The sequence below is a fragment of the Manduca sexta genome, unplaced genomic scaffold (genome assembly GCF_014839805.1).
Source record: "Manduca sexta isolate Smith_Timp_Sample1 unplaced genomic scaffold, JHU_Msex_v1.0 HiC_scaffold_305, whole genome shotgun sequence".
NCBI classification, from domain to species: domain Eukaryota; kingdom Metazoa; phylum Arthropoda; class Insecta; order Lepidoptera; family Sphingidae; genus Manduca; species Manduca sexta.
The window spans coordinates 1-14,987 of NW_023594076.1; the positions used below are offsets into that span (position 1 = coordinate 1).

Below are 14,987 nucleotides of genomic sequence, written 5' to 3' on the forward strand. Positions count from 1 at the left end.
GTTACTGTCAGCTACTGCCATCTAGCGGGCGAAGTTAGAAACTACGGGTTCGGAGCTCGCGTGTTTTGTAGGAAGTTTAAAATAGTATTAACTTTTACACTTTTTACATCTATGATGTTTTTACAAATGACAAATTAATGAAAAATAAACAATTCTAGCATTTATCATCGGATTTATCCCGAGGTAACAAATCAAAAATAAGTCTAAAAGAATATGTATTTACAGCCATTTTCTATAAGCGAGCCGTATTTCTTATATATTGTATGATATGACGAGGATTTTTATTTTTCTAGTAGCTATACTTGCATAGACGGATACTAGCAGAAAAGAGACCTTTTCTATTAATACAATGAAATCTTAGATTTTCCATGGCTGTACATTGACAATTCTGTTATAAAAATATCTGCGAGACGCAATGAATACGTAACACATAGTAGACAAACAAAATATGCGTTTAAAAAGGATAAAATGTCGAATTGAAAACCTTCTCCTTTTTGAAGACGGTTAAAATCACTGTAAACAAAAGAAAATTTAACATTAAATACACGTTTAATAAGAAGTGAAAACAAGCAATAATAACATTCGTGTTTTTAAATTTATATGCACATTAATAATTTTGGACCCGTTTACGTTACTTATATTAAAATATATTACAGGTTTTGGACGCCATTATCTCTCATGTTAAGATCATGGTTCATTAGTAATTTAATAATTATGTACTTTCATATAACCAAGTAGGTCAGTATGATATAATGTAGAGTATATTTAATTCATTTTGCGTTTTATATTTTTATCAATTCTCATCGGTAGCCATTGTTACTATTGTTGTTACTATATAGTTGTATAGGCTGGTTGTTTTGGATGTTTTTATTGCTTTGAATGACGAGACAAGCTTGCCATTCGCCCGACGGTAAGCGCTTCGACCACCCATAAACAGTTGAAACAACATCCAACATCTTGAATTACAATGTATTGTTTGGTATTCCACTGCGCTCGCCATCCTGAGACATGAGATGTTAAGTCTTATGGTCAGTAATTACACTGGCTAAAATGTTCTTCAAACCGGAACACAAGAGTGACTACACACTGCTACTTGGCGGCAGAAATAGACATTGCGGGGGTATCTAACCAGACGGACTCTCACGTCCTCAAGAGACCACCAGTAAATTTAAAGCCTCTGTCTATTATCTATTTTCGTGATTATAACCGTAATCTATTTATGTTTGTTTCAGCATCGTAATGCTATGTTTGTTGATAACTGCAATCATATGCACATATGGTAATAACAACACGTTCATAAAAACATCTCATTCTTTTGGTAAGTGAATTATTACATTTGATTATTTTAGCATAGTTTCTTTTCAACAAAATTTCTACAAAAGCTAAAAAATAAAAAGAAACAATTATTAAAGACCCGTGTCCCTTGATGGATTAAAATATAAGCGATAATGATGTAAATAAGTCTTACCCTTATTCAAAGACGTTTTTTATCTAAGGACGGAGTAAAGCTGTGATAACAAGTCTGTTTCTCAGTGCTGACGGCATGGCAGCCTTCGCAGTGCGTAGACATAGGGCCGTTGTGATTGGCTAATATTGTTGTATCAGATTTGTTATCACAGCTTTACTCCGTCCTTAGATAAAAAAACGTGTATGAATAAGGAGGTTACTTGTTACGAAATTTTATGATAATGTTTAAATATCATAAGTCACATATTAACGTATACTTCTGTTCGTAAAAGTGTTAAATTTTTAAGAAAGAAATGATTTGTCACCTGCATCACGAGCATAATTTACAGCCGATTTCAAAGGACTTCCTCGGTGGTGTAGTTGCACTGCATGCGCGGTACGGCAGCGCTCTGAGGTGCTGGGTTCGAATCCCGGTGGGGCAAAGTGATATTTATGTTTTTCTGCTTAGTATCAGCCCGGAATTTGGAATCTGTGTCCGATGTGGCGATAGGATCACCTATCACATCATGGGACGGAACACTCTTGGCGAAAAGTGGGTGCCCCTCATTCCGCTCTTTTTGCATACTTCCCCTTCGGGGGATAAATGTGTAATGTGTGTATTCAAAAGGCAATCCTAAATACTCAATCCGATCAGAGAATAAATCAAACAAAATAATTTGTCAAATATCACTTTATTCTGATTGGACCATTTAGGCGATCGAAAAGCGATTAGGTTAATGAAATTTGAGATTTAAATAAATAATTTAAATACTTTATTCATCATGTATGCGAATATAGTACCGCTTATGACAAGTCAAGGTACATGAGAATATTTAATTATTACGCCAATTAAGTCGCTTATACAACTAAAGACATTTTACATTGAACTTAAAATAGATGAGAGTACAAAATAAATAAGGAAGCCAGCTCGGGCTGGCAGGAAAGATCAGTACGTATAGATAAGAAATCAGATAGAATGAGTAATTATTGTCTACAGAAAATACATGCATGTACTATGAAATGTCATATACATATTATAAAACAAAATCCCCAAAAGCTGCATGTGAACGATTTTCTCAAAATCTACCGAACGGATTTTAGTACGGTTTTTACTAAGAGATAGTGCAATTCTTGAGAAATACTTAGGTTAATAGTACATATCGGTTTTATGTAAATTGGACTGGAAGCATAACGTGATTACCGTTGAAAAGGTCGCGTGGTTGTAAGAAATCTCGTGGGTCGGGATCCAAGCGGGAAAAACTTGGATTTCTACGCGGGCACAGATAGTTCTCTTATTAATTTATGACGTAATATACTTAACAAGTTAATTACATCGTAATCTGTGGTTCATTTTATGCTGCTTCCTCCATGCTTACAAAACGAGCAAATTTTTTTTTTTACATTAGTTTTTTTAAAAACAGTTCTCGTGATTAGCGTTAATTTATACCAATTATAATGATTGCTTCTTTTTTATTTCTAATTAACATATTAAATTCACACGATTGAAAGGATTTTATTGTGTAAGTACATTGTTTAATATTACGTTTACCTATATATCGTAGATTATTAAACTTTATCTTTACCAAATTTATCTTAATTTGGTGGTTAATTATGATAAAATTAGTAGAAATATTGTTTCATATAATAGCGAAATGATAATTTCCTCAAAACTCCATTTTACATAGTCTTAATGAGGTTTATTTTTAAATTACTAGTAAATTTTGCTTATAAATTAACTAATGATTTCTCATTTAGATAAAGAAGTCATAAAATAAATTAAACACACCAAGGAACAAGCAGTTTTTTCAACTATCCGTATTTTTGTAGAATTTTAATGATACATGTCTTTTATGTATATATTTTTTACAAATTTCGAGGATTTCCGTCGTTTATACTTCTTCATTTCGGATTGTACTATGATGGGTAGCTCTGAGGGACATATTCATTTATAGTAGGCAGCTTTAAAATCAACGCAATGGTGATTAATTTGGAAATGGCTGTAATTTTACGAAAAGAAGCGGCAATAGCCTAGTTGGGTGTGGAACGGACGACGACGAAGACGAATGTCCGCAGGTTCAAATGCCAAGGACACATACCTCTGACTTTTCTAAAATCATGTGTGTATTCTTTGTGAATTTATCGTTCGCTTCTTAACGGTGAAGGAAAACATCGTGAGGAAACCTGCACATCTGAGAAGTTCTATATAGGAATTTCGAAGGTGTGTGAAGTCTACCAATCCGCACTAGGCCAGCGTGGTGGACTAAGGCCTAATCCCTCTCAGTAGTAGACGAGGCCCGTGCTCAGCAGTGGGCAAGTATATAGTACAGGGCTGACATTATTATATTATTACGAAAAATAATAAATTTCTTTAAATTTCGTGATTTCCGTCGTTTGTACTCCCTGATTTAGAATTTTACTATGATGGGGTGGACTTTTCCTAGTTACTATAGTAGTCAGCTTTAAAACCATCACAATGATTATCGTTTAAAAATAGCTGCACATTGGGAAAAAAAAATCTGCCAATTTTCTTCCATTTCCTCTCAATTCGGAAATCCCTGGTTTTAAATCGTTTTACCACAGGAACGAGTTTTACCTCTGAGAGATATACTCCTCTGTCGTAATCAGCTATGGAATTATTAAAATGATGATTAGTTTGAAAATGTCACGAGTTTATGTTAGTTCACTCAAGGGGTTTACCAAACTTGCGGTACACCATATGAGGTACAACAAAATAAAAACGTTACAACCCGGTACTAACCTACTACAATCCCATGAAAATAGTAAAAAATCATATTTAAAATTCACTTGCCAACTTCACACAGGTGCCAGCGTGGTGAACTAAGGCCTTATGCCTCTCAGTAGTAGAGGAAGCCCGTGCCCTGAGTAGGGCAGTATATTATATAATATAATAATAATAATGTCAGCCCTGTATTAAATACTGTCCCACTGCTGGGCACGGGCCTCCTCTACTACTGAGAGGGCTTAGGCCTTAGACAACCACGCTGATCTAGTGCGGATCAGTAGACTTCACGCACCCTCGAAATTCCTATAGAGAAATACTCAGAAATGCAAGTTTCCTCAACGATGTTATCCTTCACCGTTAAAGTAAGCGATAATTCACAAAGAATATACACATGATTTTAGAAAACTCAGAAGTGTGTGCCTTTGGTATTTGAACCTGCGGACATTCGTCTCAGTAGACCGTATATATAATACAGGACTGATATTATTATTGTGTCGTACATGAGGACGCGTCCCACCCCTTTCAAGCGGGAGTGATCCAGGGTAACGCGGGGTAAAAGGACTGATCTAAGCCTCGGTCTTAACACTATCCGTAGTACTCTGCGGGTGCGCTCATACTGAACACGCACACTGTAACCGATTAGGGAAAGTAGAGGGCGAGTCTTCGTGAATGACATGTTTTATCACAGTTGCCATATTTTTTTTTATGAAATTTGCAGCGGCGAAGGTAATGAAAATATTCTGCATTAAGACCAACTATGCAACATTATTCCACGTGCAAAGCTCAGAGATATCAGCCATGAATGGCATAAGGTTCCTGTCAGCCGTTTTTGTGATCTGGGCGCATGTATACATGTTTACTAATATTGCTGGATTATCCAACTCGTTGGATATGGATAAGGTAATATTTTTATATGTAACATATTAGCTTTTCGATTTGTTGAATCAAGATCAGTTGCTCAGAATTAGAATTCTATGTCTATGACTATAGTGGATCTTCAAAGGTAGCTGAGAAAGAACTGCACTGCAGTAGACAAATACATATTGATGCATTATAGACGGGTCTTGGTAAAATGGATTTTATCGCTATGTAATAGAAACGCTCCCTAACCGATTTGAATAACTTCTTCTTCAGCCTATACATCCACCCTATTTTTTATTGCTTTGAATGACGAGACGAGCTTGCCGTTCGGCTGATGGTAAGCGATACGACCGCCCATAAATAGTAGAAAAATCATCCAACACCTTGAATTACAAAGTATTGTTTGGTATTCCACTGCGCTCGCCATCCTGAGACATGAGATGTTAAATCTTATTATGTCCAATAGTTATATTGGCTACCATGACCATCAAACTGGAACACAACAGTGACTACACACTGCTGCTTGGCAGCAGAAATAGACATTGCGATGGTACTACCTACCCAAGCGTACTCTCACATATGAGAGACCTACTATCAGTAAACCAACCCAAAGCTAAGTGTAGGCGTCTTACAATGCACATCAGATTGTTCTGTCCAGGGCGGTCATCATCCAGCTTTGTCTCTCTACTACTGCTTTGGACCAGGTCGTCCTTCCACCACATTAAAGGCTTGCTCTCAGTTTCGTAGGACCAGTTCTTGGTCTCCTTTCAAGAACTGCCCTACACCACCTTCCATCATTTCTGAATAACTTACAACTAGTTAATGATAAAACATGCACCAAAGGCCACTATTCTGCTATTCTCAAGCTTCCATGACTTCACTGCCTACGCTTTGCCAATCAATATATCTTCTTTATTTCAGGATGCAGGAACACTGACTGGAATATTCCTTCACCACATGGATTTACTTGTGGATACCTTCTTCGCCTTCTCTGGTCTTCTTCTTGTTAACAGTCTGCTCTCTGCCAAACCGGGAAATCACAGAACTTAGTAAAGATGCTCTGCAAGCGATACTTTAGGTCAGTATGTTGTTTAAATAATACAAGTTATTGGAGGTAAATGATGATTTAGGGGTAGCACACACTCAAGCAAGAAGACAGAGGAGCGACTATTGCACTCATTTTTCCCTATGTATTCCACCCATTTCGCCCCATGATTTCACACCGCTATCGGGCACTATGAGACTTCGGGGTGATTCTATGATATGGAGTTTCTCTATTCAGTACTAAGCGGCGAAAGCCTAGGGTGTGGAACGGACTGCTGAGACACAGGTCCGCAGATTCAAACCTCAAGGTCACGCATATTTGATTTTCAAAGTTATGTATGTATTATTCATGAATTATCGTTTGCTTTAACGAATGGTGACAATTTGAGGAAACAGGCATCGATGATGGTAAATTTTGAAGGTGTTAACTCTGCCAATCCGCACTAATCCAGCGTGGTAGACTAAGGTCTAATCCCACTCAGTAGTAGAGGAGGACCCTGCTCAGTATCACCCCAAAATTTCTACCAAACCCATAACTACTAGATTTTAGTCCCTAAGTCAAATTGTATGACACCTACCTTTAAACTCTAAATCAAAATGTTACTTAAGAATGTCTAGGCTAAGATAGCCTCCGTTGCGTCCCATTGTGCTAAGCTGGCCACCTAATTATTACATCGCAGGCGTGTAGCCCTGCGCTTGTATGTATTGCATGCACCAGATGTGACAATATACCTCTTCTTCTTTCTTTCATTTAATTTCAAATTCGATATCCTATCCAGGTTAATAGGAACTTTGGCTGTGGCTATTTCCTTCATGACTGTTATATCAGGGATATGGACCACGGCCCATTATGGCGCAGATTCGCTGTATCCGAACAGGATATATGCGTGAAGAATTGGTGGAGATGTTTGTTGATGCTAAATACCAGTGCCAAGGAAATGGTAAATATGAATATTTTAATGAAATAGTTTGGTAAAATGTTTGTTAGAAGACTACACCGGCCACACATACACCACTGCATCGTGTGAGCCAGGATTGACAATGCTATTTTATGACACAGAGCGATGAGCTCGGCGGATCTCAGGAAAACAGCTCAGCAAGTCTGTGGAACACTAATTAGTCTTAACCGCAATGAAATTGATCAAACATACATAGGAAGGATTGAAAATTTTGCTGGTGGTAGGATGTATTTCGTATTTTAAGGTCGACACATTTATGCCTGCCTTGTGTACAATGGTCGCTATCTGTGCGGATATAAAATATATTATGGCTGAGTAAAAAATCGCAATATCACTTTGCCCGACCCAAGGATTGAACCCGAGACTTCAGCACTGCTATCATACCGTTATACGACTGCGCCACCGCGGCAGTACAATAATGTAGTAAAACATTTACATACTTTTGTTCTGGCTTTAATGCTCTTTGACTGCTGGTTTGTAGCACAGTAATCGAATTTACTTCTACCGTTTACACATACTAGGTAAAAAAGACTAACGACATCGAATTGTATAAGTTGACCAGGAAAATAAAGAACCTCGTGTGGTTAAAATACGGAACTATAAAACAAAAAAGCAATCAACGGCGCTCTTAAAATATATGTTTTAGTTTTTCTGACTAAACTGAAAATACGACTTATAACATTCGTAATCAAAAATATATGAAATACAATGAGTCATAACAACATACAAGTTACATCACACGTATCGCGTAGCTGCCGAGCGCCGACTAATGTATCGGCGGCCGGCGCGCGCGCTGCCTCGGACTCAGCCGAAAGGGTTGCGGTACGTCGTTCCCACCCGCCCGCGATTCTACACTCCCGCGACCGTATACTTAGGAATACGTGCTCATATTTATTTTATTTATTCATTTCAAATACAGACTTAGGAGGCTTACAGTATTTGCCAGTGTTACCCAAACTAAGCTACGCTTGTATCTTGGGTTGCCATAATAAAAATTACAATATAAGTTATTACCCGCAAGCAGATAACTATGCAATTTATAGTACATAACTATGAGCTAAATAATAATAATAATACATTGAATACATAAGATTGAGACATTTTATTTGGCAGGCATCCCGTTGTCTCAATCAATAGCCCAGCAACCAGTCCAGATAGATCCCATCCATAGACCCAGTATAATTCCCATCTTTTCTGCATTAGTCCCTGCACCTTGCAAGCGCTGTCTTTGGCTGTATTTCCTCCATAAGTACAGACAGAGAGAGTACTCGCAAGGTGTATAAACCCCAACTAGAGTAATGTATCTTAAAGGGGCCTCTACGTGTTGGATCTATGTCCCCACGCAAGCCTTCCAAAAGGACCGGCCTTTATGCCGTGATTTCCCGCAGGAAAGATACCACATAATAATAATTAAATTGTATACATTAGGTGAGCACACAAATCAAACGATACAGTGGAACAAATTTAAAACATAACATGATCTGTGTAAGTTTCTGTGCCAAGAGTTTATGTGTATGAGCTAGTTGTTTGGCAAGATGTAAATGGCGAGGTGATTGTGGAACGGAGCCTGGTCTATGTAGGACGAATGAATGTTGTGTTATGTGGTGATGAACGGTAAATACTTTGATAATATAAGGAATTATACTATTAATATGTTTGTTTACCTATGTATAAATATAAATGGCAATATTCAAACGCTACACGCGTCGATGCCTTATAAGGCAATGATTAGCGCGTTATAATTTAAGTATCTGTTTCAGTGCTTAATTGTCGCCTGGTACATCTCTTGTGACTTCCATCTGACCGCCGCCTGCTCATTCATAATATACGTCTACAGGAAGAACAAGAAAAACGGTCTTCGTGTCTACGGAATCGCTTGCCTACTGGCCATTCTGATACCAGGATTTTTAACTTATTGGTATAAGTTGCAACCTGTCATCTTATTTACTATACAGTGAGTATTTTTCCCGATGGCACATTACTACGTGACCATCCATAAATTATGTTTTAATTTCGTAATTGGAGCTTTATTGATCCGTATTTATATTAATCTCAGTTTCGCTTTCAAGGGCGATATTGGCTGAGACGATGTCATATTAAGGTCAGGTTAAGGTAATTGCTACTTAATAAACGTACATACATCAGCTCAAATGATATCTTAAGATACATGACATTACTACATTTACAGTCTTATTTATAAACTTATATTAGCGTTAAGAGATGATTAAGAATTGCTTAAATAGCTGTCAAAATGTCACCGGTTTCCTTATTTAAACCTTATTTGGAGGCCAGATGGCGGGTTTTGACTTACAGTTGATCGAGTAAATTTGTGTTTTAACTGAGCATAGCTTTTTTATAAGTAAGACTATTCATGTATACTTGAGATGTTACTCAAAAGTGAGATTGATTAATCAATTCGGCATTAAGTCATACATCACATTCCTGACACCTCACATTAAGTACATATTGTGCAATTTGAGTTATGTTTTAAGTTAAAATTCAAGTTCATAATTGAATACTGATAGACTTATACATGTGATATCACGAAGTTTCCTTTCGTGTCGTGTCACTGTGTCGTCTCACACTCAACGCGTGACTTAAGATGACCTATCAGGGCCCTTATTCTCTATCTCACACGTTATTTTGACAGTGCGTAACAAGCACGTAACACAACGCGTCATGTTTAGGACTATAGAGATTTGGCTTACAGAATACCATTCCACGCACATTTCTCGAAGATAACATGACACGGCCGCGTTACGCGCTTACACTATCATACAGAATAAGGGCCCAGGAATAAACAGAAGCGCATTGTAGTCAGCAGCCACTTGAGTAGGCGCTCATGGCCCATTCTCTATGCCTATGTTTCAAATGCTCTCAACGAAATAAAAATAAATTTTCCTGAAATAACGATCAAGCTCCTTAAATAAAGTTTAAAAATTATCTCTCTCAACAGTTTTAACTTACAATAATTTACAGGGACTTCGTTATTTTGAGGATGGTTGCAAGTTTGGATTACGTTTACGTCAAAACATATAGTAGAGGAGGACCTTATGTGGTGGGAATGGCAGCAGGATACCTCATAACAAAATTCAATCGGGAAAAATATAAAAAGTTATACCAAAGGTAAGAATTTAACCCAAAATTCAGATACCATGGGATTTACGTACGAGTCGAATTATAAAAAAGCAGAAAACACTCTGCTTTAGAGCCGCCAGTTTTGCTTTTCCGTTTTAAAATGAATTTGTCAGATAAGTAGTTAGTTCCATGTTTTAAGTAGTTTAGAATGTCCTTTTAATTTATGTTTAGTATTTAAGTTAAATTTGTACAAATTTGCCAAAATGGAACATTCAGTTGGTCAACCAAATAAAAAAAGGCAACAGGCGAGATTTAATATTTTACTAGTCAGACTTTAAAAGTAAAAGGCCAACAAAACCCATACATTATATTTTATTTAGACATTAAATACTATAGCTAATTATAGACCGGATCAGTACAAAATTATCTCCAAAAGTTATTGTAAAATTATAAAAGTCGTTGTCTTTCCACTGTTCATGGATATTAATACAAAAATAACATATTTACATTAAAAACGTGCAAATCACGATTTGGAAAAACGAAGTATTTTACATTGAAGTTTTGCTATTTCACGGTAGATTGAATAACCGTCGCAAAACCGCAACATTTTTGTATGACAATCTTCCCAATGTCCGCTCATTATAACCTTAAAATTTAATTTTGTTGCAGATTTGGTCATTTTCTGCAGTTGTGTTAGCAGTATCATTAATGCTATTAACAATGAGTGTGGGAACAATATTTTATGACAGAGAATACAGCGCCTTAGAAGTATCTATTTCTGTCGCTCTAGACAGAGTAGTGTGGGCTTTTGCTGTATGCAGTATAGTTGGAGTTTGCATATATGGCGACCTGCGTAAGTGAATATATCATCTTTATCATTAAAGAAAGGGTAGTTGACGACTTTTTTTAAATGCATTTATTAAAAATGTATTTCATCCAACATCTATCGGAAAAAGAATTTATCAAATCCACGCAATAATAAATCATTTATATAGTTTTGAAATTTGATGAAAAGGGAACGTATCAAACTACAATAACAGGAAATGTGACGTCACCCAATAACACTGCGTGAGTGAGAAAAGGACAGTGCGATAAACCTACCATGCCCGAACTTTAGTTCACAGCCATATTTCAAATATGAATAACTGCTTTATATTTTAACCAATTTTGATGCTAATTTCATCGAACAATTTCTTTTTCAAATTATTTTGTGTTACATTTAAAATAATAAACTAAATCAAACATAGGAAACTACCCTATTAAGAAGCTTCAAAACTCTTTTATCTATGAACTGTAGTGCAATGCAAATCTTTGTTATTTTTTACTATTATATTTGTAATACAGGACGGTAAAATGACCCCAAAGCAACTGATGGTAAGTAGAACACGTATTAGATAGTGTCGACTTACGAGCGACAACGATTACCCCTCGCCAGTCGACACAATTATGCCGGCCTGTTTGAAACCGCATATATTGAAACTGATCCCGGAACGCGACTTACGTGGGCCGCTATGGCGGGTCTTGCGTCTTGTGAAAAGTGGTCGCTTCCCGGGTGGATACAAAATGCTCTCTTAATAAAACAATGAACTATTCCAAAATTATAAATTTGTGGGAATCCTGAAATAAATTATTCCTGTTTGCAACCTTTTTTTTAAGTTGCTATATGTTTGAAATTGTTAAAGATAAGTCAAAAATGAAACCTTTTGCATGAAAAAAAATGGAATAATAAAAAAGGTCGCAAACAGATATGACTTTTTGGACGATTCCCACAAATTATCAATTTTGGAATAGGTCATTATTTTATTAAGAGACTAGTCATGTCGTTGAATTTTTTGTTTAGCATTTCGCGTGTTTATTGCTCGCGGCGATAACTCGCCACCTAGTCACTTGCCAGTTTGCCTTATACAATTAAGAATGAATCTTCTGTATCATCCCTTAGGTATCTTTTTGAGCAATAAATATTTTCTCTTTTGCAGCGATTATCAATGACTTTCTGAGTTGGTCGTTGTTCCGGCCCTCGGGAGGTTATCCTATGGGATCTACTTGCTTCATGCCATGTTCCTGGAACGGATAATATTTTCTACCAGAGCCCCGTTGAAGTACGATCATCTGGAATTTGTAAGTAATCACATGACCCTCACTGTTTGGTTACTTACACCTTCCTTTAAAAATTAAGTTAATTTGTAACTAATTCTAATATTTCTGATATTTTTATTTTATTTGATACTAGTTAACCCGACAGACGTTTTCCCGTCTTAACTATGAATTTGCAGCGCGCATTCTGTCAATTTTTGATATTAACTTTTCTTAAATTTTCTAACGTTCTGCTCAACTTCCTTAATTTTTACATTCATAAGATCCTTCTCCTGACAATAACAAACACAACAACAAAAAATAGTGAAATCGGTCCAGCCGTTCACGCGTGATGGCGTGACCAAGGGAAATCGAGCTTCAGTTTTATATATATATATATCTATCTATATATAAAAAGTGGTGTCAGTTACACTATTTATAACTCAAGAACGGATGAACCGATTTGGCTGAAAATTGGTGGAGAGGTAGCTTAGAACCAGGAGACGGACATAGGACTTTTTATGCCGTTCCTCCGGGAACGGGACGTGACATAAGACGTGGTATAAGAAAGCAAAATTTGGTATGGAGATAGTATAAGACCCTGGGAAAGTTATAGGCTACTATCTCGGGAAAATATATAGTGGGACTTTTATCCCGGAAAACTCCTTCACTCGGGCGAAGCCGCGAGCAAAAGCTAGTACTTAATAAAACTGTGAGAGGCTGATGTCTGGACATTATAAATATAGAAGAAATAATATGGGGGGACTTTATTGAAACAACAGAAGGCAAACAACAGTTTTTAGAATGTTTATCTGTCTGTATGTTGTACACATCACAGATTTAAATGCTTTAGATTACAAAAACTGTCACTTTCACAGTACTCAAATCAACACAGTTTTACCCAGAATGTGAAAAATGCCTGACTGAACCTGCATACCTGAGAAGTACTCTATAGGAATTTTGACGGTATTTGAACTCTACCAACCCGCACTAGGCCAGCTTGATGGACTAAGGGCTAATCCCTCTCAGTAGTAGAGACGTACCGTACCCAACAGTGGAAGAGTATAATTACAGGGCTGTATTTTTACTATACACATGGATTTGAGCGAAACATCACGCTATATTTTTACCCCGTTATTCATAGACTTTATTTATCTAAAGCCGGAGTAAAGCTGTTTTATTTAGTTAAATTGAGATACAACAATATTAGCCAATCACAACGGCCCTATGTCTACGCACTGCGAAGGCCGCCATGCCGTCAGCACTGAGAAACAGACTTGTTATCACAGCTTTACTCCGTCCTTAGATAAAAAACGTCTATGAATAAGGAGGTTATACTTTGTTAATGCATACATCGTAAAATACATCGCCATAGCGCCTGACGTATATTCATTTATAAAAACTACATAAGCACAACTTGTAAACGTGTTATACACATCAGCTTTCGATAATCGACCTATACTTATCTTTTTCTCATAAAACCTACCTATACAAATAAAAAGTATCTTAATATTTAACGTTTACAGTTCATAATCACTTGCGGCGCGACCGTAGTGACTTGCATGGCCAGTCTGTTCGTCTGGTTAGTGGTGGAAGCGCCGCTTACCAATATCTGCGATGCTATTATGTCAGATAAGAAGTAAGTAACATCTATGACTTTGAACTTACGTGCGAATATTCGGTGGCCTAGTTAGGGTTCGAATTCCGGGTCGGATTTTTTTTTTGGTTTTACCACTCAAAATCAGTTCGGAGTTTGGAATTCATGATATTGTGATGAACTGCCCGTATCACAAATGTCGGAAATCACTTTGAAAAAGTGGGTGCCTAGATTGCACCTTTTCCTGCCTTTTTAGAAATAAATCATGATTTGTTTATATATTTTTCAATGCAAATTCAATGTAATTTTACAGTACTAACACCAAAACATTTACATTCTCTTTAATAAAAAATTTAAACATAAAATCTTAAATTTAAACTCAGTTAAACGAAAGAAATAATTATTATCTTAACTAAATATGTATGAAATAATTAGTATTATGTGTGTTATTGTTTGATCGCCATCAGGTAATACAATGCAAGTCCGCCTCTTCGAAAAAAATCTGATCTAGTCTAAAAGGGGTCTTAAGCTCAAATATGCAATACGCAAAGAGAGGAGAGCAAAAATCTAAAACATTTTTTTTTCAATTTCAGATCACCACAAAAGGAAAACGAAATGACTAACGAAGCTACTCAAAATGGTCAAAAAAAAGTATTATAAATGTTTTTTAAATGTAATATTTATTTTAAATGATGTTTACTTTAACCAAAACCCCAGGTTTCGGAGCGACATACTCGTGAAATAACAACCAAGCTATTTAAATAAAGATTAAAACAAATACCCTAAGTTCATTTCTTAAGGTTTTGCAATCGTCAGATAAGTTACCGTAATATAACCTGACTGAATATGATTATCAAACATTTGAACAATTATATCGACGCTACTGCGGTTTATTTTGTAATTTGCTGAGAATATATTTTATATCCGCCCGGTCAGCAACCACCGTACACACGATGTTAAAACCCACCATAGCGGCCGACGTAAGTCGCGTTCCGGGATCAGCCTGTGTATACGGTTCCAACAGGCCGGCATAATTGTGTCGACTGTCGAGGGGTAATCATCTCTCGTCAGTCGACATTCTATTGGACCCACTCCACTTACCATCAGGTGCAGAAGGTTCATTTTGCCATACCCGTATAAAAAAAAATTAAGTTAAAATTACAATGCTTCATAATTGTTTCTAATA

The 14,987-nt window shown here is 36.6% G+C and overlaps 1 long non-coding RNA gene across 1 annotated transcript; it reads left to right on the forward strand.

The window, feature by feature from the left end:
• Positions 1-1,232: 1,232 nt before the first annotated feature.
• Positions 1,233-14,579, forward strand: LOC119192660. The gene is made up of 10 exons (XR_005113695.1): positions 1,233-1,318; positions 4,908-5,089; positions 5,972-6,128; positions 6,874-7,035; positions 8,814-9,007; positions 10,033-10,179; positions 10,801-10,984; positions 12,108-12,249; positions 13,731-13,843; positions 14,395-14,579. It is a non-coding gene; the product is annotated as an uncharacterized LOC119192660 (long non-coding RNA).
• Positions 14,580-14,987: the final 408 nt, after the last annotated feature.